The 13,966-nt window shown below is 44.8% G+C and overlaps 1 long non-coding RNA gene across 1 annotated transcript in view; it reads left to right on the top strand.

Annotated features, from left to right (window-relative positions):
* Positions 1-13,756, top strand: part of LOC121269405 — a 112,549-nt gene extending 98,793 nt beyond the window's left edge. Inside the window, exon 3 of the long non-coding RNA XR_005941359.1 lies at positions 13,646-13,756. This is a non-coding gene — a long non-coding RNA (uncharacterized LOC121269405). The remainder of the gene's footprint in view (positions 1-13,645) is intronic.
* The last annotated feature ends 210 nt before the right edge of the window (positions 13,757-13,966 follow it).

Below are 13,966 nucleotides of genomic sequence, written 5' to 3'. Positions count from 1 at the left end.
CCTGGACTCACACACACTGAAATCATTAATAAAGGAATGTTCCTCCACACCCAGTCTCACTCACACACTCAAATCAGTATTAAAGGAGTGTTCCTTCACACCCAGGCCAACTCACACACTGAAATCAGTATTAATGGAATGTTCCTTCACACCCAGGCTCATACACACACATATTGAAATCAATATTAAAGGAGTGTTCCTTCACCCCCGGGCTCAAACACACTGAAATCACTAATAAAGGAGTGCTCCTTCACACCCGGACACACAGACACTGAAATCAATATTAAAGGAGTGTCCCTTTACACGTGGGCTCACACACACTGAAATCACTATTAAAGGAGTGTTCCTTCACACCCGGGCTCACACACACACATAGTGAAATCTCCATTAAGGAGCGTTCCTTCACACCCGTGCTCACACACACTGAAATCACTATTAAAGGAGTGTTCCTTCACACCCGGGCTCAGAAACACAACGAAATCAATAACAAATGAGTGTTCCTTCACACACAGGCTCTCACACACACTGAAATCACTATTAAAGGAGTGTTCCTTCACACCCAGGCTCACACACATACACACTGAAATCTCTAATAAAGGAGTGTTTTTTCACACCCGGGCTCACACACACACTGAAATCGCAAATAAAGGAGTGTTCCTTCACACGCAAGCTCACACACACTGAAATCAGTACTAAAGGAGTGTTCCTTCACACCCAGGCTCACACGCACACAGAAGTCTCTATTAAAGGAGTGTTTGTTCACACTCGGGCTCACACAGACTGTAATCACTATTAAAAGACTGTTCCTGCACACCTGGACTCACACACACTGAAATCACTAATCAAGGAGTGTTCCTTCACACGCGGGCTCACACACATTGAAATCACTATTAAATGAATGCTCCTTCACACCCTGGCACACACAAACACTGAAATCCCCAATAAAGGAGTGTTCCTTCACAACCATGCTCTCACACACACTGAAGTCACTAATAAAGGTGTGTTCCTTCACACCCGGGCTCTCACACGCACTGAAATCAGTATTAAAAGAGTGTTCCTTCACACCCGGGCTAACACGAACACTGAAATCTCTATTAAAGGGGTGTTTTTTCACACCCGGGCTCACAGACACACGGAAATCACTGTTAAAGGAAAGTTCCTTCACACCCAGGTTCAGACACCCAATGAAATCACTCTTAAAGGAGTGTTCCTTCACAACCAGGCTCACACACACACCCACTGAAATCACTATTAAAGGAGTGTTCCTTCACACCCAGGCTCACACAGACTGAAATCACTATTAAAGGACTGTTCCTGCACACCTGGACTCACACACACTGAAATCAGTACTAAAGGAGTGTTCCTTCACACCCAGGCTCACACGCACACAAAAGTCTCTATTAAAGGAGTGTTTGTTCACACTCGGGCTCACACAGACTGTAATCACTATTAAAAGACTGTTCCTGCACACCTGGACTCACACACACTGAAATCACTAATCAAGGAGTGTTCCTTCACACGCGGGCTCACACACATTGAAATCACTATTAAAGGAATGCTCCTTCACACCCTGGCACACACAAACACTGAAATCCCCAATAAAGGAGTGTTCCTTCACAACCATGCTCTCACACACACTGAAGTCACTAATGAAGGTGTGTTCCTTCACACCCGGGCTCTCACACGCACTGAAATCAGTATTAAAAGAGTGTTCCTTCACACCCGGGCTAACACGAACACTGAAATCTCTATTAAAGGGGTGTTTTTTCACACCCGGGCTCACAGACACACGGAAATCACTGTTAAAGGAAAGTTCCTTCACACCCAGGTTCAGACACCCAATGAAATCACTCTTAAAGGAGTGTTCCTTCACAACCAGGCTCACACACACACCCACTGAAATCACTATTAAAGGAGTGTTCCTTCACACCCAGGCTCACACAGACTGAAATCACTATTAAAGGACTGTTCCTGCACACCTGGACTCACACACACTGAAATCAGTACTAAAGGAGTGTTCCTTCACACCCAGGCTCACACGCACACAGAAGTCTCTATTAAAGGAGTGTTTGTTCACACTCGGGCTCACACAGACTGTAATCACTATTAAAAGACTGTTCCTGCACACCTGGACTCACACACACTGAAATCACTAATCAAGGAGTGTTCCTTCACACGCGGGCTCACACACATTGAAATCACTATTAAAGGAATGCTCCTTCACACCCTGGCACACACAAACACTGAAATCCCCAATAAAGGAGTGTTCCTTCACAACCATGCTCTCACACACACTGAAGTCACTAATGAAGGTGTGTTCCTTCACACCCGGGCTCTCACACGCACTGAAATCAGTATTAAAAGAGTGTTCCTTCACACCCGGGCTAACACGAACACTGAAATCTCTATTAAAGGGGTGTTTTTTCACACCCGGGCTCACAGACACACGGAAATCACTGTTAAAGGAAAGTTCCTTCACACCCAGGTTCAGACACCCAATGAAATCACTCTTAAAGGAGTGTTCCTTCACAACCAGGCTCACACACACACCCACTGAAATCACTATTAAAGGAGTGTTCCTTCACACCCAGGCTCACACAGACTGAAATCACTATTAAAGGACTGTTCCTGCACACCTGGACTCACACACACTGAAATCATTAATAAAGGAATGTGCTTCATACCCGGGCTCACACACACACTGAAATCACTAAGAAACGAGTGTTCCTTCACACCCAGGCTAACTCACACACTGAAATCAGTATTAAAGGAGTGTTCCTTCACACCCGGACTCACACACAAACTGAAATCACTACTAAAGCAGTGTTCCTTCACACGCGGGCTCACACACACTGAAATCGCTATTAATGGAGTGCTGCTTCACACCCGGGCTCATACACACACACAGTGAAATCACTATTAAAGGAGTGTTCCTTCACACCCAGTCTCACACACACTGAGATCACTATTAAAGGAGTGTTCCTTCACACCCGGACTCGCACACACACACTGAAACCACAATTAAAGGAGTGTTCCTTAACAGCCAGGCACACACTCACACACTGAAATCTCTAATGAAGTAGTGTTCCTTCACATGCAGGCTCACACTGACTGAAATCACTATTAAAGAAATGTTCCTGCACACCCAGACTTACACACACTGAAATCACTATTAAAGGAAAGTTCTTTCACACTCAGGTTCAGACACACACTGAAATCACTATTAAAGGAGTGTTCCTTCACACCCAGGCTCACACACATACACACTGAAATCTCTAATAAAGGAGTGTTTTTTCACACACGGGCTCACACACACACTGATATCACTAATCAAGGAGTGTTCCTTCACACGTGGGCTCACACACATTGAAATCACTATTAAAGGAATGTTCCTTCACACCCTGGCATACACACACACTGAAATCCCCAATAAAGGAGTGTTCCTTCACAACCATGCTCTCACACAAAATGAAATCACTAATGAAGGTGTGTTCCTTCACGCCCAGGCTCTCACACACACTGAACTCACTATTAAAGGAGTGTTCCTTCACATGCGGGCTCACACACATTGAAATCACTATTAAAGGAATGTTCCTTCACACCCTGGCACACACACACACTGAAATCCTCAATAAAGGAGTGTTCCTTCACAACCATGCCCTCACACAAAATGAAATCACTAATGAAGGTGTGTTCCTTCACACCCAGGCTCTCATACACACACAGTGAAATCTCTATTAAAGGAGTGTTCCTTCAACACCGGGCTCACACACATAAACACTGAAATCTCTTTTAAAGGAGTGTTTTTTCAAACCCGGGCTCACACACACACTGAAATCGCTAATAAAGGAGTGTTCCTTCACACGTGGGCTCACACACACTGAAATCAGTATTAAAGGAGTGTTCCTTCACACCCAGGCTAACTCACACACTGAAATCAGTATTAGATGAGTGTTCCTTCACACCCGGACTCACACACAAACTGAAATCACTACTAAAGGAGTGTTCCTTCACACGCGGGCTCACACACACAGAAATCACTATTAATGGAATGTTCCTTCACAGCCGGGCTCATACACACACATACTGAAATCACTATTAAAGGAGTGTTTATTCACACCCGGGCTCAAACACACTGAAATCACTATTAAAGGAGTGTTCCTTCACACCGGACTCACACACACACACTGAAATCACTCTTAAAGGAATGTTCCTGCACACCCAGGCTCACACACACTGAAATCACTATTAAAGGAGAGTTCCATCACACCCCAACTCACACACACACACTGAAATCACAATTAAAGGAGAGTTCCTTCACACCCGGGCACACACTCACACACTGAAATCTCTAATAACGGAGTGTTCCTTCACACCCAGGCTCACACACACTGAAATCACTATTAAAGGAGTGTTCCTTCACACCAGGTTCAGACACACACTGAAATCACTATTAAAGGAGTGTTCATTCACACGCGGGCTCACACACATACACACTGAAATCTCTAATAAAGGAGTGTTTTTTCACACCCGGGCTCACAGGCACACTGATATCACTAATCAAGGAGTGTTCCTTCACACGCGGGCTCACACACATTGAAATCACTGTTAAAGGAATGTTCCTTCACACCCTGGCACACACACACACTGAAATCCTCAATAAAGGAGTGTTCCTTCAAAACCATGCCCTCACACACAATGAAATCACTAATGAAGGTGTGTTCCTTCACACACAGGCTCTCATACACACTGAAATCAGTATTAAAGGAGTGATCCTTCACACCCGGGCTCACGCACACACACAGTGAAATCTCTATTAAAGGAGTGTTCCTTCAAACCCGGGCTCACACACATAAACACTGAAATCTCTTTTAAAGGAGTGTTTTTTCAAACCCGGGCTCACGCACACACTGAAATCGCTAATAAAGGAGTGTTCCTTCACACGCGGGCTCACACACACTGAAATCAGTATTAAAGGAGTGTTCCTTCACACCCGGGCTCACACGCACACTGAAATCTCTATTAAAGGAGTGTTTTTTCACACACGGGCTCACACACACACTGAAATCGCTAATAAAGGAGTGTTCCTTCACACGCGGGCTCACACACACTGAAATAAGTATTAAAGGAGTGTTCCTTCACACCAGGTTCAGACACACACTGAAATCACTATTAAAGGAGTGTTCCTTCACACCCGGGCTCACACGCACACTGAAATCTCTATTAAAGGAGTGTTTTTTCACACCCGGGCTCACACACACACGGAATTCACTAATAAAGGAATGTTCCTTCACACCCGGGCTCACACACACACTGAAATCACTAATAAAGGAGTGTTCCTTCACACCCGGGCTCACACACACACTGAAATCACTAAGAAATGAGTGTTCCTTCACACCCAGGCTAACTCACACACTGAAATCAGTATTAAAGGAGTGTTCCTTCACACCCGGACTCACACACAAACTGAAAGCACTATTAAAGGAGTGTTCCTTCACACCCGGGCTCATACACACTGAAATCACTATTAAAGGAGTGTTCCTTCACACCCGGGCTCAAACACACTGAAATCACTATTAAAGGAGTGTTCCTTCACACCCTGACTCTCCCACACGCACACTGAAATCACTATTAAAGGAATGTTCCTGCGCACCCAGGCTCACACATACTGAAATCACTATTAAAGGAGTGTTCCTTCACACCTGGACTCGCACACACACATTGAAATCACAATTAAAGGAGTGTTCCTTCACACCCAGGCACACACTCACACACTGAAATCTCTAATGAAGGAGTGTTCCTTCACACGCTTGCTCACACTGACTGAATAAAGAAATGTTCCTGCACACCCAGGCTCACACACACTGAATTCACTATTAAAGGAGTGTTCCTTCACACCCAGGCTCACACACACTGAAATCACTACTAAAGGAGTGTTCCTTCACACCCGGGCTCACACACATACACACTGAAATCTTTATTAAAGGAGTGTTTTTTTCACACCCGGGCTCACACACACACTGAAATCACTAATCAAGGAGTGTTCCTTCACACGCGGGTACACACATTGAAATCACTATTAAAGGAGTGTTCCTTCACACCCTGGCACACACAAACACCGAAATCCCCAATGAAGGAGTGTTCCTTCACAACCATGCTCTCACACACACTGAAGTCACTAATGAAGGTGTGTTCCTTCACACCCAGGCTCTCACACACACTGAAATCACTATTAAAGGAGTGTTCCTTCACACCCGGGCTCACACACATACACACTGAAATCTCTATTAAAGGTGTGTTTTTTCACACCCGGGCTCACACACTCTGAAATCACTAATCAAGGAGTGTTCCTTCACACGCGGGTACACACATTGAAATCACTATTAAAAGAGTGTTCCTTCACACCCTGGCACACACAAACACTGAAATCCCCAATGAAGGAGTGTTCCTTCACAACCATGCTCTCACACACACTGAAGTCACTAATGAAGGTGTGTTCCTTCACGCCCAGGCTCTCACACACACTGAAATCAGTATTAAAGGAGTGTTCCTTCACACACGGGCTCACACGTACACTGAAATCTCTATTAAAGGGGTGTTTTTTTCACACCCGGGCTCACACACACACGGATTTCACTAATAAAGGAGTGTTCCTTCACACCAGGCTCACACAGACTGTAATCACTATTAAAGGACTGTTCCTGCACACCTGGACTCACAAACATTGAAATCATTAATAAAGGAATGTTCCTTCACACCCGGGCTCACACACAAACTGAAATCACTATTAATGGAATGTTCCTTCACATCCGGGCTCATACACACACATACTGAAATCACTATTAAAGGAGTGTTCCTTCACACCTGGACTCACACACACACACTGAAATCACTATTAAAGGAATGTTCCTGCGCACCCAGGCTCACACACACTGAAATCACAATTAAAGGAGTGTTCCTTCACACCCGGGCTCAAACACTCTGAAAACACTACTAAAGGAGTGTTCCTTCACACCCGGACTCACACACACACACTTAAATCACTATTAAAAGACTGTTCCTGCACACACGGACTCACACATACTGAAATCACAAATAAAGGAGTGTTCCTTCACACCCAGGCTCACTCACACACTGAAATCAGTATTAAAGGTGTGTTCCTTCACACCCGGACTCACACACACACTAAAATCACTAATAAAGGAGTGTTCCTTCACACCCGGACTCACACACAAACTGAAATCACTACTAAAGGAGTGTTCCTTCACGCGCGAGCTCACACACACTGAAATCACTATTAATGGAATGTTCCTTCACAGCCAGGCTCATACACACACATACTGAAATCACTACTAAAGGAGTGTTCCTTCATACCCGGACTCACACACACACACTTAAATCACTATTAAAAGACTGTTCCTGCACACCCGGACTCACACATACTGAAATCACAAATAAAGGAGTGTTCCTTCACACCCAGGCTCACTCACACACTGAAATCAGTATTAAAGGAGTGTTCCTTCACACCCAGACTCACACACCAACACTGAAATCACTGTTAAAGGAATGTTCCTGTGCACCCAGGCTCACACACACTGAAATCACTATTAAAGGAGTGTTCCTTCACACCTGGACTCGCACACACACATTGAAATCACAATTAAAGGAGTGTTCCTTCACACCCGGGCACACACTCACACACTGAAATCTCTAATGAAGGAGTGTTCCTTCACACGCGTGCTCACGCTGACTGAATGAAGAAATGTTCCTGCACACCCAGGTTCACATACACTGAAATAACTATTAAAGGAGAGTTCCTTCACACCCAGGCTCACACACACTGAAATCACTATTAAAGGAAAGTTTCTTCACACACAGGTTCAGACACACACTGAAATCACTATTAAAGGAGTGCTCCTTCAGACGCGGGCTAACACACACACTGAAATCACTATTAAAGAAATGTTCCTGCACACCCAGGCTCACACACACTGAAATCACTATTAAAGGAGTGTTCCTTCACACCCGGGCTCACACACATACACACTGAAATCTCTATTAAAGGAGTGTTTTTTCACACCCGGGCTCACACACACACTGAAATCACTAATCAAGGAGTGTTCCTTCACACGCGGGCTCACACGCATTGAAATCACTATTAAAGGAATGCTCCTTCACACCCTGGCACACACACACACACTGAAATCCCCAATAAAGGAGTGTTCCTTCACAACCATGCTCTCACACACACTGAAAACACTAATGAAGGTGTGTTCCTTCACACCCAGCCTCTCACACACACTGAAATCAGTGTTAAAGGAGTGTTCCTTCACACCCGGGCTCACACGCACACTGAAATCTCTAATAAAGGAGTGTTTTTTCACACCAGGGCTCACACACACACGGAATTCACTAATAAAGGAGTGTTCCTTCACATCCAGGCTCACACAGACTGTAATCACTATTAAAGGACTGTTCCTGCACATCTGGACTCACACACACTGAAATCATTAATAAAGGAATGTTCCTTCACACCCGGGCTCACACACACACTGAAATCACTAATAATAAAGGAGTGTTCCTTCACCCCCAGGCTAACACATACACTGAAATCAGTATTAAAGGAGTGTTCCTTCACACCCGGACTCACACACAAACTGAAAGCACTATTAATGGAGTGTTCCTTCTCAGCCGGGCTCATACACACACATACTGAAATCACTATTAAAGGAGTGTTCCTTCACACCTGGGCTCAAACACACTGAAATCACTATTAAAGGAGTGTTCCTTCACACCCGGACTCACACACACACACTGAAATCACTATTAAAGGAATGTTCCTGCGCACCCAGGCTCACACATACTGAAATCACTATTAAAGGAGTGTTCCTTCACACCCGGACTGGCACACACACACTGAAATCACAATTAAAGGAGAGTTCCTTCACACCCGGGCACACACTCACACACTGAAATCTCTAATGAAGGAGTGTTCCTTCACATGCAGGCTCACACTGACTGAAATCACTATTAAAGAAATGTTCCTGCACACCCAGGCTCACACACACTGAAATCACTTTTAAAGGAAAGTTCCTTCACACCCTGGTTCAGACACACACTGAAATCTCTATTAAAGGAGTGTTTTTTCACACCCGGGCTCACACACGCACTGAAATCACGAATCAAGGTGTGTTCCTTCACAGGCGGGCTCACACACATTGAAATCACTGTTACAGGAATGTTCCTTCACACCCTGGCACACACACACTGAAATCCCCAATAAAGGAGTGTTCCTTCACAACCATGCTCTCACACATACTGAAATCACTAACGAAGGTGTGTACCTTCACAGCCAGGCTCTCACACAGACTGAATCACTATTAAAGGACTGTTCCTGCACACCTGGACTCACACACACTGAAATCATTAATAAAGGAATGTTCCTTCACACCCGGGCTCACACACACACTGAAATCACTAATAAAGGAGGGTTCCTTCACACCCAGGCTAACTCACACACTGAAATCAGTATTAAAGGAGTGTTCCTTCACACACGGACTCACACACAAACTGAAATCACTACTAAAGGAGTGTTCCTTCACACACGGGCTCACACACACTGAAATCACTATTAATGGAGTGTTTCTTCACACCCGGGCTCATACACACACGTACTAAAATCAATATGACAGGAGTTTTACTTCACAACCGGACTCAAACATACTGAAACCACTATTAAAGGATTGTTCCTTCACACCCGGACTGACACACACACTGAAATCACTATTAAAGGAAAGTTCCTTCACACCCAGGTTCAGAAACACACTGAAATCACAATTAAAGGAGTGTTTTTTCACACCGGGCTCACTCACACACTGAAATCACTAATAAAGGAGTGTTCCTTCACACGTGGGCTCACACACACTGAAATCACTATTAAAGGAATGTTCCTTCACACCCTGGCACACACACCCACTGAAATCCCCAATAAAGGAGTGTTCCTTCACAACCATGCTCTCACACACAATGAAATCACTAATGAAGGTGTGTTCCTTCACACCCAGACTCTCACACACACAGAAATCACTATTAAAGGAGTGTTCCTTCACACCTTGGCTCACACACACACACACTGAAATCTCTATTAAAGGAGTGTTTTTTCACAACCGGGCTCACACACACATGGAATTCATTAATAAAGGAGTGTTCCTTCACACCCAGGCTCTCACACACACAGAAATCACTATTAAAGGAGTGTTCCTTCACACCCGGGCTCAAACACACACACACTGAAATCTCTATTAAAGGAGTGTTTTTTCACAACCGGGCTCACACACACACGGAATTCATTATTAAAGGAGTGTTCCTTCACACCCAGGCTCACACACACACTGAAATCACTAATAACGTTGTGTTCCTTCACACCCGGGCTCACTCACACACTGAAATCTCTATGAAAGCAGTGTTCCTTCACACACTGTCTCTCACACACGCACTGAAATCACTATTAAAGGAGTGTTCCTTCACACCCAGGCTCACACAGACTGAAATCACTATTAATGGAATGTTCCTTCACATCCAGGCTCACACACACACATACACACACACACACTGAAATCTCTATGAAAGCAGTGTTCCTTCACACCCTGTCTCTCACACAGTCACTGAAATCACTATTAAAGGAGTGTTCCTTCACACCCGGGCTCACACACACACACACTGAAATCACTACTAAAGGCTTGTTCCTGCACATCTGGTCTTTCTTTTGTCATTGATTCTCCCCTTGCTGACACCCCAGTCTATTTCTTACTTCTCTCTCTGTCTCGTGATCCCACTCCACCTTCTCTGTTTCTCCCCACTCAGCTTTCACTCTATCCCTCCCTCCTCTTCCTCATCCTATTTCCCCCTAATTTTTTCTCTTCATCACAGAAGGAGGCCATTGAGCCCATTGTGTCTGCACAGGCTCTCCAAATGAGCATTATGACCTAGTGCCATTGCCCTTCCATTTCCCCATACCCCTGCACATTGTTTCTATTCAAATAATCATCTGATACCCTCTTGAATGCCTCGATTGAACCTGCCTCCATCACTCTTCCAGGCAGTGCATTCCAAACCCTAACTGCTCGCTGTGTGAAAAAGTTTTTTTCATATTTTACATATTTGCTTCTTTTGCAAATCACTTTAAATCTGTGCCCTCTTGTTCCTGATCCTTTTCCGAGCAGGATCAGCTTCTCCCGATCTACTCTCACCGTCCCCCTCATGATTTCGAACATCTCTATCAAATCTCCTCTCTGCCTTCTTCTCTCCAAGGAGAACAGTCCCAACCTCTCCAATCTATCTTCATAACTGAAGTTTCTCATCCTTGAACCATTTTTGTAAACATCTTCTGCAGTCTCCCCAATGTGTTCACATCCTTCCTATAATATGGTGTCCAGAACTGTACACAGTATTCCAGCTGAGGTCTAACGAGTATCTTATATAATTTCAGCATTACCTCCTTGTTCTTGTTCATATTAACAAAGCCCAAGATACCAAATGCTTTATTAAATGCTCTCTCCACTTGTCCTGCCACCTTCAATGATCTATGCACATATACACCCAGGTCTTTCTGCTCCTGCACCCCCTTCAAAGTTTCACCCCTTATTTCATATTGTCTGTCCATGTTCCTCCTACCAAAATGCATCACCTCACACTTCTGCACATTGAACTTCATCTACCACCTATCTGCCCACTCCACCAGCTTGTCTATTTCTTTTGGAAGTTCTACACTGTCCTCCTCACAGTTTATAACACTCCCAAGCTTTGTATCACCTGAAAACTTTGAAATTGTCCCCTGCACACCAAGATCTAGATGATTAATATATATCAGGAAAAGCAAGGGTCCCAAAACCGACCTGTGAGGAACTCCACAACAAACCTCCCTCCAGCCCAAAAAAATCCATTCACCATTACTCTTTGCTTCCTACTTTTCAGCCAATTTTGTATCCACATTGCTACTGGCCCTTTTATTCCATGTGCAATAACTTTTCTCACAAGTCTGTTGTGTGGCACTTTATCTAATGCCTTTTGAAAGTCCATTATGGAAGGAAACAGTTAAAGAAGTTCAATTGCTAGTTATTAGGTTGATTAAACTAAGTACCCACTTGTTTGTATAAAAGCTGAGACCAGTGGAGAGTTTAATGACGTGCAATAAAACTCTGTCTGAGGTTTCACTCTTTGTTTCTAAACAACTATTGGATCTTAACACTGTGCACCACATCAACAGCATTACCCTCATCTAGCTGTTCTGTTACCTCCTCAAAAAGTAGTTAAACACGATTTCCCCTTTAGAAATCCACGCTGGCTCTTCCTTAGCAACCCGTATTTTTCCATGTGAGTACTAATTCTATTCCAAATAACTGTTTCTAGAATCCCAAATAATTGTTTCTGGAATCTTGCCCACCACTGAAGTTAAACTGACTGGTCTGTAATTGCTGGGCTTATCCTTACAATCTTTTTTGGACAAGGACCTAATGTTTGCAATTCTCCAGTCCGCTGGCACCTCCCTGCACCTAGGGAAGACTTTATTAGAATCCTCTTCCCCCCTGGCTTTTTTTTTACTCCCCTCCTCCTCCCTCTGCCTGTCCCCTTCTCTCACTTACTTCTCCCTGTCTGTCTTTCACACTCTCTCTCCTTCCCTCTTCTCTCTGTCTGACCATCCCCAGCTCTCCTAAGTTCTCTCGCTCTTCTTCCCTTTGCTCTGTGTTTGTCTTTCCCTCTTTTACTCTCTCTCCTCCTCCTCTTTTTCCTCTCTTCCTTTTCCTTTCTCCGTCTCTCTCCAGAACTACTTTCTCGTTATCTCTATCACTCTCTCATCTAACAGACTCTTTCTCTGTCTCTCTATTGCTCCATTTCTCTGGCTCTCTGTCTCCCTGGCTGTTTCTCTCTCGGGCTGCGGTGCTTTGTCAGTGCTTGTCTCTGTCAGAGGTTTTCTTGAACTGCTTGTATCATAGCTGCCTCCAGACATTCCTGCCTGGCAGAGGTCACACGACTATATGGCAAGCCAGGTAGTACACTTAGTGACAATTGCGTTTCAGAACCCAAACACTCTTTTTATCTCTCCCTCCCCTCTTTCCCTCTCTCTCTCTCTCTCTCTCCTTCTTAATCTTGTCTGGCGCTTTCTCTCTCTTTGTGTGCTTCTTCCTCCTTCTCTATCTCCCTTTCTTTCCCTCTCTCTCTCTCCCTAGCCCCCACTCCTTCTATATCTGTCTCCCCTCTTTCTCTCCCTCTGTTTCTCTTTATCTCTCTATCTTCTTCTCCCCACCTCCCCCTGCTGTCTGGCTCTCTCTGTGCTTCTCCCTCTCTCTGCATCTTCTTTTCTTTCCTTCTCTCAATCTTTCTCCCCCCATTCCTTTCCCTCTCTCCCCTCTTTCACTATATATATATATATATCTTTCTATCCATCTGTGTTTCTGTCTTTCTCTCTCCTTCCCCCTCTTGTCTGGCTCTCTCTCTCTCTTATTGTGCTTCTGCCTCTCTCCCCAACTCCGTTTCTTTCGCACTCCCCCTTTTCTCTCTCCCCTCTTTGACTACCTCTCACCATCTCACCCGTTCTCTCAATGCTGCCTGTCTCATTCTCTCCCCCGTCTTTTTTCTCTTACCCCAGGTGGCCAGGAGTGAGCTGCAGCCCATTCTGCAGAAGCTGCTCACCGCTCTGGAGATTCGAGAGAAGTACATGCACCGCTCTCTACAGAGGTTCCCCCGCAGCACAGCACAGGTCCTCAGGAATGTCAGGGCTCTGCCTTGGACGGAGGAGCAAGATGTACAGCCAGGTATGAAGACAGTCTGCTAGGCCGAGGCATCTGAAAGAATCAGGAAACAATAACCAGGGCAGAGACACCGGCACTGTACCAGCCCTGGCTCGAAGCTGACACTGGGTATAAAGCAGGAGACACACCCGTGCTGTATCTGTCCTGGGAGTGTTTGA

This window comes from Carcharodon carcharias, chromosome 24, assembly GCF_017639515.1.
Source record: "Carcharodon carcharias isolate sCarCar2 chromosome 24, sCarCar2.pri, whole genome shotgun sequence".
Lineage (NCBI taxonomy): Eukaryota > Metazoa > Chordata > Chondrichthyes > Lamniformes > Lamnidae > Carcharodon > Carcharodon carcharias.
This window is presented reverse-complemented; position numbering and strand designations above follow the sequence as displayed.